We start from the raw sequence: 16,065 nt of genomic DNA, 5'->3' as shown, positions 1-16,065 counted from the left end.
CCGGGAACACATCTTTCCCCGTGTCTCAGTGACCTCGCCCCCCCCCCTAAAAGGGACACTTCCTCTCTCGTCTGAAATGATCACCTGGGTCGCTCGAACCCTCTCGTCCACCGCAACGACATTCAACCTCAAGGCGACCTCCGCTTAACGTCGAAAGACCGGTTGCCGCCGAATCACGTGGTTCCACCTGACGCGTCACCGTCACGGGCCGGCCCGATGACGTCAGGTGCGGTCAGCTGACGGTTTGGCGCGAGCGCGAGCGGCGGCTGGAAAACTGGAGCGTTCATACCCGGCCCGAAACGTCAAGGTAACGTGAGATGGAGAGGAAAGGTTAACAGTGAAGAGGAGGAACCATTGAGGCGGGTTTGGGCCGAGATTGGGTGCACCAGAGGAGGGGTTTACTGTCTGGTGTACGGTAAAGGGAGGGTCTGCTTGTCTGGGCGGAATGAAGAGGGGTCATTGAGTGCGAGAGGCAGGGGTTGCAGTCTGGGGAGAGGGAGGGAGGGCGGGCAGGGTCTGGGTAAAGAGGTTCCAGTCAGATGTCAGGAGTTCAAATGGGCTGGTGTCTGGGGAGGGAGCAAGGTGAGGTGGGCAGTTAGTCAGGAAGAGACTGCAGTCTGGAATGGGAGGCGTATGGTGAGGGAAAGGGAGCAGGAGTGAGGAAGGGGCTGTGGTTTGCAGAGGGGTGTCTGAGAGAGGCAGGAATGATGAAGGGGGATGCAGTTTGGGTAGAGGGCCATGGTGAGGATGAGAGATGGGACAAAGGAGGTGACTGTAAACTGGAGGGGGTAGCAGGAATGAGGATGGGGCTGCAGTCAGGGGGAGAGGCAGGAGTCAGAAGAGGGGATGCTGAGGGGTGGGGCAGGAATGAGGCAAAGACTGTTGTTTTAGAAGTTATGGCAATAGTGGGACATGAGTGAAGAGTGGACTGCAGTCTTGGGAGATGCAGGAGTGAGGTGGGGGTGGTAGACTTGGAGAACCTGGAGGAGGAGAGGGCTGTAGTTTTGGAGAAGATTTCAGGAAGGATTGGGTGTGAAGGTGGTGCTGTGGTATGACAGACCATTGTCATGGGTAGAGGGGTCTAATCCTCGGTGAATTGAATATGGTGAGGATGAGGGGCAGGAATGAGAAGGGATCTGGTGTTGGAGCAACAGTGATGGGGAGGGGCTAGGAGTGAGCAGGGGGCTGCATATTGAGGCTTGTTACTCCTGGTGTTGTATCAGATGTTAAAGTTTTTAGGGTAAGTGTTGCAGTCCAATTTAGCTGACTCTTGGACCAAGGTTGAGAGAAAGTACAGACCAAAGTTTTGTATTAGTCATACAGATTGGAAGTAGACCCTTCGATTCAATTTGTCTATGCCAATCAAGTTTTCCCAATCTAAACAAATCTCTCTTTCTTGCATTTGGCCCGTATCAGACTAAATCTTTTCTATTCATTTCTATCCAAATGTCTCTTGGAATCTACCAATTCTTCAAAGTTCATTCTGTGTACAAACCTATATAGGAATTATTTCTAGGTAATTAGACTATAGATATAGCTAAACATAGAACTGTATAGCAAATGAACAGGCCCTTTGGCCCATGATGATGTGCCAACGTGATGCCAAGTTAAACTAATCCCTTCTGCCTGTCCTTGGTCCATATCTCCATTCTTTGCATATTCATGTGCTTATCTAAAAGTCTCAAATGCCCTTATCTTATCTGCCTGCACCTCCACCCTTGGCAGTGCATTCAGACTCCCACCACTGTGTTTTTTTTAAAAAAAACCCTTCCTCTCAGGAGTATTTTGAACACCCCACCCTGTGTTAGACATTTCAGCTATGAGAAAAAGATTCCGACTGTCAACCCTTACTATTCATCTACTAATTTTATAGGTTTCTATCAAGTGTCCCCTCAGCCTCCACCACTCCAGAGAGATTTTCTAGTGCCTCTTTATGGTTAATACTATCTAATCCAGGCAACATCCTGGTAAACCTCTTCTGCACCCTGTCCAAAGCCACCACATCCTCCTTGTAATGAGGTAACCAACATTGAATGCGGTACTTGGCATAGCCTAACCAAAAGTCTTATAGAGCTACAACATGACATCCTGATTCCTGTACTCAATTCCCAGACCAATAAAAACAAGCATGCTATATGCCTTCTCTACATATGTGGCCACATTCTGGAAGCTATGGACTTGAACCCCAAGGTTCCTCTGCACAACAATGCTGTTCAGGGTTCATCCGTTAACTCTATACTTTTCCTTAACATTTAATCTCCCAAAGCTCAGCGCCTCTCTCCATCAGCTATTTCTCTAATGATTTACATCCTGCTGTATCCTTGACAACCTTCTACACTGTCCACACGTCCACTGATCTTTGTATTGTCTGCAAACTTACTAACTCACCCATCCACATTTTCATCTGAGTCTGTTATTTATATCACTAAACAGCAGAGGTCCCAGTATGGATCTTTGTGGAACACCACTAGTCGTGGACCTTCACCCTCAAAAACATTCTCCCACTAACTGGCTATCTTCTATGGCCAAGCTGATTCTGAATCCATGCAGCCAAGTCACTGTGGATCCCATGCATTCTAATCTTCTGGATGAGCCTGCTATGAGGGACCAAGTTGAAAACTGTACTAAAATCCGCAGACAATGTCCACTGCTGTACCCTCAATTGATCACCTTTGTCACCTCAAAAAATTCCATGAAGATAGTAAGACATGACCTGCCCTGCACAAAGCTATGCTGACAGTCCCTAATTAGCCTATGTTTTTCCAAATGCATGTAAATCCTACCCCTAAAACTTCACACCAATAGCTTTCCAACCATCAATAGGAGACTCACTGTTCTATAGTTTTCTGGATTATCCCTATTTCCCTTCTTGAACAGAGTATCAACATCAGATGCTCATCAGTGCTCCAGGACCCCTCCAGTGGCTAATGAGGTTACAAAGATCTTGGTCACGCCCCCAGTATTCTCCTCTCTTAAAGCCTGGGGTACAGATCATTGGGCCCTGGGGACTTATCCACATTAATGCTCTTCAAGAGATTCAATACCACCTCTGTCTTGATCTTAAAATGGTGTGGCATATTGGCATGCTCCAAACAAATTTCACTATCCTCCATACCTTTCTCCTGGGTGAATACTGATGCTAAGTACTCATTTTGGATCTCACTCAATACTCTGCCTCCAAACACAAGTTCCTTGCTTTATCCTTAAGTAGGCCTACCTTTTCCCTGGTTATCCTCGTTTTTCATGTATGAATAGAATGCCTTGGGATTCCCTTTAACCTTTGTCCTGTGCTATCTGATTATAGCTTCCTAAATCTATCTTATGCTGCTTTTTTTTTCATTTTGACTAAATTTCAAGTCTCCCTCATTATCCATGGGTGCCATACCTTGCCATCCTTGTCTTTCTTCCTTACTGGAACATGCTGGCCCTGAACTCTGATCAGCAGGTCTTTAAACAATTCCCACATGTCAAATGTGGACTTGCCTAATGACAGCCCCTCCTGATTAACACTCCCTAGCTCCTACCTAATTCAAATGTACCTTGTCACAAGGCCCTGACTTACCTTATTTATAGCGGTCTTAAAACTTAGAAGTGTGATCACTGTTTCAAAATGCTGTCCCATTGAAAGGTCAGTCACCTGGCCAGGCTGATTAGCCTGTATGAGGTCCAGTATGGCCCTTCCTTCAGTCAGATTATCCACATACTGTTTCAAAAAACCTTCTTGGATGAACTTAACAAATTGTTGGTCTAAGCCTCTTGCTGTAAGGGAGCCCCAGTCAGTATTGGGGAAATTAAAGTCACCCACAATGACAACTCTGTTTTTATTGCACTTTTACATATTCTGCCTACATATTTGTTCCTCAATGTCTTGGTGGCAGTTGGGGGTCCTATAGTATAATCCCATCAGAGTGATTGCACCCATCTTGTTTTTGAGCTCTACCCCTATTGCCTCAGTGGGTGAGTCCTCCAGTGTGTCTTCTGTGAGTGCAGATTCTCCCTAATTAGTAATGCAACTCCTCCGCCTCTCTTATCTACCTCTCCACCTTGCCTAAATCAACAAAACCCTGAAACGTTGAGCAGCCAGTCCTGTTCTCCCATCAAGTCTCTTTAATGGCTGCAACATCATAGAGCCTGGATCAGTACATGGGACGAAGATAATCTGCTTTACCTATAATATTCCTTGCATTGGAGTAAGTACACTTAAGCCCATTAGTATCATCGTGTTCATGTACTGTCTCTGCCTGTCCTTTTTTTTAATGATTTACTGATCCTATTATGTACCTTTCCCTCAATCCCCACTCTTGCTGACCTGCTGCTCTGGTCCTCAGACCCCTGCCACTCTATTTTAAACCTTCCTGAGCAGGACTAGTGAACTTCCCAGTGAGGATATTGATTCCCTTTCAGTTTAGGTGCAACCTGTCCCTTTTGTACAGATCACCCCTGCCCCAGAGGAAGTCTTAGTGATTCAAGAATTGTAAAGCTATTAGCATATAACGCTGACTAAAACTCCCATCCCCGTTAAACTCTTCCCCCTTGATTACACAACCACAAACAAATACTGAAAATAAATTTTTGATGGAGATAAAAAAAACTGGAAAGTCAGTTCAGTGTCCAGATCTTCATAATTCCACTGCTGAGATTATCATTCCTTGGCATGCCAGGTCTTTACTTGTCTTTCTCTGGAATCTTCAATCTAGTTTGTAAGTAGTAGAGTATGACTGATTCACTTGAAAAATGTCCGAGTTATCAATTGAAAGGTCACAACTGTCCAGCACCTGCTGCGGGAAAAGTAACTGGTTTTCTTATGACTAACTGAGTTTTAGTACAGAGAACAGGCAGAACAAATGCAGTCTTGAATGTCTTGCAGTCTGTGTCTCTAACTTGTTCTCCATTTCAACCTGTTCAGTTAGCTGAGAACCAATTGGCTTAATTTGCTTCTCAGCTCTTGATCGTGTGTATATTGCACGAACGCATAGCCACAAAAACAGTGCACAGTAGGTATCAAATCTGTTGCTGTGAAATTGTGCAGCCATTCTGGTAAATGCCTTTTTATTTAAATGTTCTATTTTCTTGTGGTCCACAGTTTTAAAGACAAATAGTTTCTCTGTAGGCTGCGCAGAAGTGGGAAGGGAAGAAGAGGAGAATGCAGGATATGGCAGAAGGGCCAAAGAATGGACAAGGAGTCAGAGAAGAGCAGGTGGGGGTTAGTGAGTGGGGTGAGGCCAGTGAATGAGAAGAGGGGCTGCACTTGGGAGGCTGTAGGTGGTAAAATGAGCTGGGAAGAGTTTGAGGAGTTGATGTGTAGATTCAGGAAAAGAGCAAGAGGAGGGAGCAGGTAGAGGAGTGAGAAGTGAGGAATGTGCAAAAGTGGATGAAGAACAAAGGAAGTAAAGTGGGTGGGGAGTCTGGAGGAGTTCTGTTTTCATGCTGTACAACTCTATAGGTCAAAGAGAGGTGGAAGACAGCTGTCCAGAAGAGGGAGAAGTTACAGAGGAAGTGAATGGGAGGGACCACAGAGAGAAATATGCCTTAGTGCTTGGAGGAGCCTGAGTTGTAGAGCCAGGTAGAGAAAGATGAGGGACCATAGTTGAGTGCACCTTTCTAACAACAGCTTGGGTCTTTTTGTTGTGGATAAGAGATGGGAGATGCCTCCATGAAAGGCAAGGCTCTCTGAGTGGAGAAACTCAGGTCTGATGCATCAGTGAAGTTAATGGATCTTTGTGTGAAGGTACTACAAGGAGGGAATGATCTGCATGAGAATCTGGGCCAATCTGCTTAAGAGTTAGGATAGGGGGCTACATTGATGCGTGGGGCTTCAGTGATAGGGAGGCCCAATTGGTGATGAGGTCATAGGCTGTTGTCTGTTTGTGAGGAGGAGAAGAAGCCATTGAAAGGGTCTCCATGAGTGACACAAGGGTTAGGCTCAGGAAGGGTGAAAATTCTCAGTGAAGAAATGAACCTTGGTGATATTTTGGGCCAGAGAGGCAGGGCCAGAGAGAAAAGAGGGACTTCAAAAGGAAGTACCTTAGTCAGAGGAGGGGATTGAGGAAAATGCTTTGAGTAAGTCATGCACTGAGGATGGGAAGTGTACAGGCAAAGTAGCAAGGTTGCTGAGTGTTACTAAGTCACAGTGAGTGTACCTTTCTGAGTGATATGGGGTTAATGATTAATCATAGTGTGAGTGTTCAAATCCTAAAGAAGGGGAATGTGGTGGTGACAAAGGGTTACGTGAATCCTTTCCATGGTCCAAGGGAAGGTTTTGTAGGGTGGTTGATAAAATCCTCAGGAAGGAGCCAGGAATCAATACATCATCTTGGAAATAGGTAATGAATAGAGAGAGGGGGGCCGTGGAGAATATTAGTCACAAGTGAGGATGATTTTCAACAAGGGATCAAGAGGAGTTGGGTAATCAATTTGGAGGGAGAGCCCTCTGACTTGTTTAATGGATTGATAGAGCAACATATGATCAGGATCCTGAAGAAATGCTATAGTTATTATTTGCTCATTGAGAGCTTGACAAGGTAAAGAACTGAGTTACAACTGAGGACAGGTCATGGGCAAAGCTGTGAGGAAAGGGCTGGGCCATAGACTGAGAGAAGTTGTGGGGGTTGTATGTCACTGAGGAGAGTTAAGCATTGGGTCACAGAGGAGTGACAGAGGATATGAGTCACAGACTGAGAGAGGGGTGACTGGGGAGACGTGTCACAAACTGAGGGATAGGAGGCTGTGCCATCAATGAGGGAGGTGGAGATTATGGATTTGGAGTAACAGGTAGATAAATGCCTCGTGTGGAAGAGAACCAGAAAGCCTACAGATTGGTTTCATGAATTTGTAGATATTCAAAAGTAGCATGGAACTTGCTGCCATAAGCAAGTGAATAGTGTCAGTTCATTTCAAGAAGCCAGGCACTACAAGAGGGAGAAAGGTACCGAAAGATATGTTGATGGGGTAAGATGAAGAAGTGCGAGGGGAGACTTGAGCTTATTAGTTGACGTGCTTTGAATATTTGTGTTGAAATTATTTTGTATATATCTGTCCCCTTTGAGAAAGCAACAGTTTGAGAAAATCAGTGTTATCATGAGGTTTTTAATGATGGTGGATGTGTAATTTTTATGAATTGTCTGCTTGAATATGAAAGGCATCAAATAATATTAGATATTTTCCAATCATCCTATTCAGAAATATTGATGCGCACCTCTGGCACAGGTGGGACCCGAACCTGGGCTTCCTGTCTCAGAGATAGGGCACTTTCACAGTACTATGAGCCATTTACCAAGCAGTTTTATTTTGTCCTTACAAGTTTAGATTGTGTCCTCAATCAATACTTTTATGTGCAGTTTATAACTGGTGACACTAGTCTGATTTTTCTTTGGTGCAGAATGCCAGCTTTGGACAAGCTCAAATGGAAACTAGGTATTTGCATCCATCAACTCAGCTGACAAGTTCATAAAGATAATGGGAAACCTAGAAATGTTACAAGCCAGTTCAGCACTTGCTTTCCTGGCTGATAAAGTAGATAGAGCTGCTGCTGCAAGATGGTTTGACTTTTGGCTTCACCATACTTTCTTTGTTTTGGTAGATTTTGCATCAACTGATGTGTGATTAGAACAGGTGATAGCTTCTCTTGGCAGAGAAAACTTGGTGGGCAAACATTTTCGTGGTTGTAGACATGCTTTTGAGCTAATGGGTTTGGTTGCAAACATTTCATTACCCGACTCGGTAACATCGTCAGTGTGTCCCCGGTGAAGTGTCGGTGTTCTGTCCTGCTTGTTATTTAAATGCCTCAGTTTGGGGTATTTGGTACCACTTCTGGTTCTGTTTCTTGGTGGTTTGTACACAAGGTCTGATTCAATGTGTTTGATGGAATTCTAGTTAGAATACCAGGCCTCCAGAAATTCCCTGGTGTGCCTCTGTTTGGCTTGTGTGACTATGAATGTGTTGCCCCAGTCAAATTTATGTCCCTCGTCAGTATGTTGGGAGACAAGTGAGAAATGGTTGTGCCACTTGTCTATTTGGTGTTTGTGTATCCGTATTGTCAGTTTTCTTCTGGATTGGCCTACTAGTGTTTCTCAGTCCTTGCTTGGTATTTTGTATAGTATACTGACTTTGCTGGCTTTGGGTATGGGATCCTTTATGTTCTTCAGTCGCTGTTGTAGGGTGGTGGTTGGTTTGTGAGCCACTCTGATACCTAGGGGTCTGAGTAGTCTTGCGGTCATTACTGAAATGTCCTTGATGTACGGTAGGGTGATTGGTGAGTACTTTTCGGGTTTCTGTTCCTTTTGAAGACTCCGTATAGGTGATCCTGTTCGGCTATACATTCTTCCGGGTTGCTGTAATATGTTGTGGCTCTTTTAAATAATGTCCTGATGCTGCTGCATTTGTGGGCATTGGGATGGTTGCTAGGGTAATTGAGTATCTGGCTTGTATGTGTGGTCTTTCTATATACGCTAGTCTGGAGTACTCATTTTTGTGTTCTACCATTATGTTCCTGAAGGATAGTTGGTGGTGGTTCTCTTTAGTGAATTTTATCCTGGTGAGGGTATTGTTTAAGTGTCATTGGTTTCCATCTAGTTTTGTGTGTTAGATAATCATGAAGGTGCCATCTACATATTAGGCCCAAAGTTTGGCTTGTGTGGTGGGGAGCACTGTCCATTCTAACCTTTGCATTACTGCTTCTGCCATCAGTCCTGATATTGGGGATCCCATTGGTGTTCCGTTGATTTGATTGTATATGTAGCCATTGAAGGTGAAGTGGGTTCTGAGCCACAGATCTAGTAGTTTCATGGTGGTCTCCTTACTGATGTTGGTGTCCTGGGATGCCTGCCTACTTGATTCGTCCAGTCGTGTGGCAATCGTCTCTTTGGCTAGGTTTGATGTTTATGGACATAAATGGCACTGTTACATTGAAGGATATCATCATCTCATCATCTAAGTTGTCAACAAGTATTTCAATTTCTGTTTCGTAGTTCTTTGGCAAGTCTATATGTTAGTGTGCCTGGTAGTGAGATGTGGATCTGAGGGGGATCACCTTCCCCCGTTTGTGTACCTTGGGGCGTCCATAGAAACAGGGTGTGTTGGATCCCTCTGGCTTCATTTTTTTGGTAGTATGTCTTGGTGATGTCTCCTGAGTTGTGTAATTTCTTCAGGGACATTGTAACCCAGTTCCCTATCTAGTATCAGGTCTAATGCCATTTGTTGGTAGGTGTCAGTATCAGCTAGTATGCGTTAGCTTTCTCAATATGTTGGGCTCTATTGAGGATTACTGTCATGTGTCCTTTGTCCGCTGGTAAGATTACAATGTTCCTGTCTTTCTTAAGTCTTTCCTCTCCTGTGTTGAATGTATTCCACTTACCTTTTTTGCTCAGTGTTGCTTTTGTTTTGACTATTGTCTGTCTGATGGTCTGTACTTTTTCCGGGAGTCGTTTCCCTTTAGTGTCAATTTGAGTGCACCAAGGAAGTCAGTTTTTTTTGGCATTTCTGCAGTTATAGTTCAATCTGCATACTAGGATGGTCTTCTCTGTCTGTAAGTGGTCAGCCTGAGATGTTTTTAATCCATGAAACTGCGTTGTCTGTGTCATTGATGAGGGTGATTTTGGACAGTTTTTCTCGTAAGTCTATTTTTTAAATTCTGGTCTTTAGTTGTATGCTGATGGCTTGCTCCAGTATGGATGTCCGTTCCTACTCAGTTGAGTTGGAGTACAGAGTCTTTTGGCATGCAATTTCCCGCTTGTATTTGTGAAGGCGGTAGTGGGCATTGTTGACCATAACTCTTACTATTCTGTGGCTGTTCTGTTAAGCTGTCCTCTGTGCCAGTGGATTGTTGATAGGTGGTTTATATTTTAAGTTTTGTGGTGTACCTGCTTTCTGAGGCATTTTCTTGCAGGAAGTATAGTCATTCGTGGGTCATGCTCAGCCGATTGGCATTTGTTTCCCATCTGCAGGCCAGTTTGAGGGAATTGCATCCATAGGCCTTTAAATTTTTCGAAGATTTGTAGCTCGGGTTGTGGATGAGATTGTAGACATGCTTGCTGAGCTGGTGGGTTTGGGTGCAAACGTTTTGTCAACCTGTTAGGTAACATTGTTAATATTGCAATGCTGCATTAGCTACATTTGTGAAAGACTGACTCACTAACACTCAACAATATAAACGGAGTTTGCATCTGGGAAGCCAACTGCCATTGTCATCTAAATGTACCACGGCCCACAGAAATAGTCGTTGCAGCTCCTTGGACCAGTGTCCATTGAGTTACCAATAGTAATCTTGATGTAGGTAGGAAGGAGTAAATTGAGTAAACCAATCAAAAATGGTTGTAAGGTAGCTACTGTTAGTCTTGTACAAATAACGGCTGAAAATCACCCATTATTCCTTTTCCTTACGATGTTATGGTCAAAAATCATTTGGTGCCCCTCAGGATGCTTAACATTTGCTGGGAGAAGTCAGTTTCATATGAACTCAAGAAATGCCAAGGTCCCTCCCCATTCCTTCCCATTCAACATTAATGTGAACTGAATATTTCCCACTTGAGACAGGCAGTGTTTCCATTCTTGATTATTTGTCAGTGCAGAATGAGCTTAGACACAATCCTGTTCTGTGGAGTTCAACCTTCCATTGATTTTTTTTCCTTTTCAGCTGCTGCAGTCAGGTGAGGTGACTGTTGCTAATGCAGCAGTTTTGGGAGCAGCTCGAATATAATGCAGCTAGCTTTCCAGAATTGCAGTAAATTACATCCTTTGAGATGACCTGTGGTTGTGCAAGATGCTTTATGAATAGTTCTGTCTGTCTATTAACAGTAATGATTAAAATGAGCTGTTTTTCTCCTATCTCAAAGGTAATTTCTTATAAGCCCATAATACTTTGAAATCCAGAATTACCTAATAGCCTGGATACCTCAAACAGCTGTCTTGTTTTCTTGATTTACAATGCTTCTGTTTGCTTCATTTATCTACTTTTGGATCAGCATTTTAATTTTAATAAATGTAATCAATTGATGCACGGCCAACCACAGCTGATCTTAATATCAATACCAGTGAAATCTACTCCTAAATGTAGGATATTGTATTGGCTGAAAAATGAACTGGTTACAGGACTGTACCAGTTAATAACTCTATCAAGGAGAAAAGGACTTTAAAAGACTAACTAGAGAGAATGGCAAATACTTTTTAATTACCAGACCCAGATGGTAGGTTACGGTAGTGACATAGACAAAATTCAGTGAGGTGATCAAGGGTTCTGGGGAAACAGCAGATAAATGGGCATGGGTGTATCAAGTCAGCCATGATATCATTGATTTGCAGGGCAGACCTGATCAGCCTATTTGTGCTCCGACATATTATTGTTGATGCTGAATATTTAGTTTATTCGGCCAGACCTAGATGGGATAAAGCTGATTTGTAGTCTGCTGGCTTTGAAATTTAGCACATGATTAATAATGGTGTATGACATGACATGACTTGAAGGATGAAAAAGTAAGACAGATAGCTGAGAGATGAAGATGTTTTTTCATTACCTGTCTGCCCATACTCTGACACGTATTCAAGGCAGATAGGACTTGGACCTGAACTGGAACCTTCAGGCCTGCAGACCTAACACTGATTTATGAATTTTTGGCATAATGCTGTTGTACTTCTTGCATCTCAAAAGCTCAGTAGCTGTACCTTTTAAGCAATATTTTTTCTCAACTTTTGCTCTTACTTTCATAGATTTTTGTATGTGAAACTGTTGGCTGTAATTTAAAATTATTATTTAGTTTATGTTGTCTCCTTATTCAAAATGCATCATTCCACAGTTCTCTGCATCACCTTTCTTCTGCCATGTTTGTGCATTCCAACAATCTTTCTATGCCATCTTGAATTCCTTTTTGTAAAATATTAACTTGTGTTATGCTGTCGACTAGGTCAACATATATTTCCCATTCCTAATCACTCTGATGAAGATGGAAGTGAGCTGCACTTTGTTACACCCATTGTCCTGGTAGGAAGGACAGCCAGGATATTGACCCAGTAATGGTAAGGCACAGTGGTATAGTTCTGGATCAGGATTCTTGTGATTTTTGAGGGGAATTTGCAGATAATGGTGGTCTGTGCATCGGCTGCACTTGTCTTTCTAGGTAGTGGAGGCTTCAGTTTTGGAAAATGCTTTCTAAAAAGCCTTGGTTGAATTATTGCAGTGCATCTTGTAGAATGTACACGCTGCTGCTGCTGTGCATCAGTGTTGCAGTGAGCGAAGTTGAAGGTGTTAGCATGCTTGACTGACACCCCATCTGTTTTTTTCTGGATTTTTTTGATCTTGTCAATTGTTATTGGAGCTGCACTCTTCCAGGCAAATGGAGAGCTTTCCAGCACAGTTCTAACTTGTTTGTTGCAGACAGGCTTTGAGTCAGAGATGAGTTATTGCAGAATTCCGGACCTCAGACGAGCTGTTACAGCCACAGTATTTATACACTGTTTCAGGTCAACTTCTGGTCAGTTGTAACCCCTGCAATATAAATACTAGAGGATTCAGTGATGGTAAACTGGTGAATGTCAAGGGATGATGTTTAGTCTCGATCTTGTTGGAGAGACTAATATGATATCTGAGGAATTACTGATAGTGCTGAGTCTTGAGCAATCATAATGAGAATTCACACCTCCATTCTTATGATAGAAGAAAGGGTACTGATGCAGCAAATGATGATGTCTGGGCCTAGGACACTATCTTGAGGAACTCCTGCAGTGATAACCTGTAGGTGCGATGATTGAACCTTTCCTCTGTGCTAGGTATGACTCTGGAGAATTTTCCTCTGATTCCCATTAATTTCAGTTTTGTAAAGGCTTCTTGATGCCACATGTGTATGCTGATCCATGAAGTTACAGGTTGTGGTTAAAAACAATTCTGCCTCTGATAGCTACAGTGCTTCATGAATGACCAGTTTTAAGTTGCTAGTTATGTTTGAAACCTATCCCGCACAGCATGGTGATCATACTAAACACCACAATAGAGGATATCCTAATGTGCTATTGTCCTCTTAATTACGTTTCCAAGTTTCAAGCCATGAAACCTTGCTAATTATGGTATATCAAAAACAGTAGTGGTCCCAGCATCAACACTGTTGGGTACCTCTGCTCGATCTCCATTCTGAAAAACAACACTTCTCCACAATCTTAAGACTTCAAATTGGCTATTGAGTTTATAATTGGGCACATTATGGAATGCCTTTTACAGTGTTGATGTTGTCAGTGTCCTGCTGTAGTGTAAATGCAATGATTTATGTAGTCAAATCTCACTCCAAAGATGTGAGCACGAGAAACTCGGCACAGACTTCTCAAAGCACTTTGTGTTTTCCTCTGAACTGTTCTCTGCTTTAATACAAGAATCACAGCAGCCAATCTGTGTATTTCATATTCCCAAAAAATAACAGTGAAATAAATGAATGAATCATCTGTTTTATTGACATTAGCAAATATCTGTACTGCAACTACTGCTCCAAGGGGAATTCTCAAACTTTTCTCAGTATAGTGATACAAGGTACAAAACAGAAATTCCTGGAAAGAATCGGCAGGTCTGGTAGCATCCGTGGAGCAAAAGCAGAGTTATTGCTGTTCTGAAGAAGGGTCACTGGACCTAAAACACAAACTTTGCTTTCTCACCACAAATGGTGCCAGACCTGCAGAGTTGTTCCAGCAATTTCTGTTTTGCTTTTTGACTTCTAGCATCTGCAGTTCTTTCAGTATTTTTGTTTAGTGATGTAAGATCCTTTGTATACTTTGAGAGGTGCTTTGCTTAAGGAATCATTTGAAAAATGGCATTTCTGACTGAACTTCAGTGCTTTATTCAACTGTCGGATTAGGTTATTTACAACATTCAGACTTAGTTGAAGGGTTAATATGAGCCAAGGCTCAAAGCATTCATGGTATTTTGTTGTCTCATGTTTAAACATTAAATTTGGTTTCACAATTTGACATGGTGGAATTTGAACTTGTTATTGATCTTTGTGTTGCTAGCCCAGTATCCCAGGCCTGCAATGTTGATTGGCGAAAATACGAGGGTTGTGAGCATCTGTGGTAGGCGAGTTTGGTATGTTGTGAATTGGTTGACTTGTTAGGCTTCCTAAAGTGAATGTTTGCAATGCCTGAGAGGTGATTCCAATGGTTTGACAGAAAGTTCTTTTTAATGAACTTAAAAGACCCTATACAGACAACAAATAAAATGAACGTCATCTACAAAATACCTTGCAAGAACTGTGACAAACACTACATTGGACAAACTGGCAGGAAGCTAGCCACCAGGATACATGAACATCAACGAGCCACAAAACGACATGACCCACTATCACTCGTATCCTTACATACAGATAAGGAAGGACACCACTTTGATTGGGACAACACATCCATCCTAGGACAAGCCAAACAGAGACATGCACGAGAATTCCTGGAAGCATGGCATTCCAACCGGAACTCCATCAACAAACACATTGATTTGGAGCCAATCTACCATCCCCTGAGAAAAAGAACAGGAAATGACATCACCAACCCAAGGAAACCTAACCAGATAAATAGAAAGCGGGACATAACACCAGTGCTTCGTTGAAGGCTCACTGAAGATGTTACCTAGAATGGTGACGAAACATCTGAAAACTAACCTTCCAGCTCAGCAAGCAAACTCACATCCAGAACCTCAACCTGAGCTACAAATCTTCTCAAAACTCGCTCGTTCTTTTTAAATTCATTCATGGGACAAAGGCATCACTGGCTAGGCCATCATTTAGAGTCCATCCTAATTGTCCAGAAGACAGTTGAGAGTCATCGACATTGGTGTGGTTCTGGAGTCACAAGTCGGCCAGACCAAGTAGAGATGGCAGTGAACCAGGTGGGTTTTTTTCCTGATAATTAACAATGGTTTCATGGTCATCATTGGACTCTGAACTCCAGATTTTTATTGAATTCAAATTCCACCATCTGCTGTGCTGAGATTTGAACCCAGGTCCCCAGAACATTCCCTGGGTCTTTAGATTAACAGTCCAGTGATGATGCTACCCAGGCCTTTGTCTCCCCTTGTCTGCTGTCTGTCCTTTGCACCACAACTAAAACAAGCAAAGAGAAAAGCACTAACCACCAAGGAGTGCAAAATATTTATGCCCAATTAGAGCCATTTTACAAAACATACTTATGAAACCTATTAAGGTTCGTGCAGGCTGTTATCTTGAATAGCATTGCTGAGCCTTAGTTCCACAGAAACTTGATATTGAGTCAAGGATAGGTGCTGCACTGACAGCTATGAGATACTTTCACGTTGTTCACTTAAGTGCTCTGAGCCATTTCCCTCAATGATGTTGGAAAGTGCTTTTGGATGAGATATTAACTGAATCTCATTCTGTACCTGCCAGGTGCATATAAAATAGTCCATGGCACTTTCAAAGAAGAGTGGGGAGTTCTTCCTTGTGCCCTTACTTATCTCGACTAAATTACAAAAACAGATTATCTGATCCTGTAACTTGGCAGTTTTAGGAGTGCACAACACCCAAATTAATTGCTGCTTTTCCTACTTTACGGCACTTAATGAAGTATTACTTTAAATAGTTTTTTTCACATTTAACTTGGGCATAGGGAAAGTTGTGGGATGTTAATCACACCTAGGGTTGAGTTCAAACAGACCCAATTTTGCCTGTTCCAAGCACCTTCACCTATAGTGTGAGAGCCATGAATTCGAGTAGACATAAATGCTCTTTAAAGGTGGATTAGTTCTATTTAAATTTGTAACCTGAAGGTCTTAAAGATCCCCTACTCTTTAAACTTGAGAGGAAAAAAGACTTTGTGTTAATGAGTGTTTAAAATGTCTGCTGGGCTATGTTACATGTCAGGCTGTCTGATGCAATTTAGAAAAAATACGTTAATGTCTGTTTTAACCGTTTCAGTAGAGTTTCCTTGTTAATTTCTTGAGCCTTTATTATGTCATCATAGATGTTTGCTTAAATTTGAAAATAAACACATTTTTCATCTGGGGTTTAAGTTCACAGTTTGATCGACAATTTAGAGGTTGTTAAATGATTATCTTTTTGCAGAGTCTGAAACAAAGGTTACTTTTCTAAG

General features: G+C 42.5%; 2 protein-coding genes across 10 annotated transcripts in view; one reads left to right on the top strand and one right to left on the bottom strand.

The window, feature by feature from the left end:
* LOC125447315 (tumor protein p53-inducible protein 11-like) overlaps nt 1-260 on the bottom strand; it is a 211,780-nt gene extending 211,520 nt beyond the window's left edge. For all 6 annotated transcript variants that reach the window (XM_059640426.1, XM_048521639.2, XM_059640427.1 and 3 more), the window contains exon 1: nt 85-260. The gene's annotated coding sequence lies outside the window, so the exon portion shown is untranslated. The remainder of the gene's footprint in view (nt 1-84) is intronic.
* Nucleotides 209-16,065, top strand: part of LOC125447121 (carnitine O-palmitoyltransferase 1, liver isoform-like) — a 98,538-nt gene continuing 82,681 nt past the window's right edge. The window contains exon 1 of one of the 4 annotated variants that reach the window (XM_048521252.2): nt 209-307. The gene's annotated coding sequence lies outside the window, so the exon portion shown is untranslated. Of the gene's footprint in view, nt 308-4,107; nt 4,191-11,893; nt 12,007-14,417; nt 14,846-16,065 lie in introns of those variants that run through there. The other 3 variants (XM_048521255.2, XM_048521253.2, XM_059640425.1) reach the window with 3 other exon arrangements.

Source organism: Stegostoma tigrinum, chromosome 38 (assembly GCF_030684315.1).
Source record: "Stegostoma tigrinum isolate sSteTig4 chromosome 38, sSteTig4.hap1, whole genome shotgun sequence".
Taxonomy (NCBI): domain Eukaryota; kingdom Metazoa; phylum Chordata; class Chondrichthyes; order Orectolobiformes; family Stegostomatidae; genus Stegostoma; species Stegostoma tigrinum.
The sequence above is the reverse complement of the archived record's forward strand: the minus strand, read 5'-3'. Positions and strand labels throughout refer to the sequence as shown.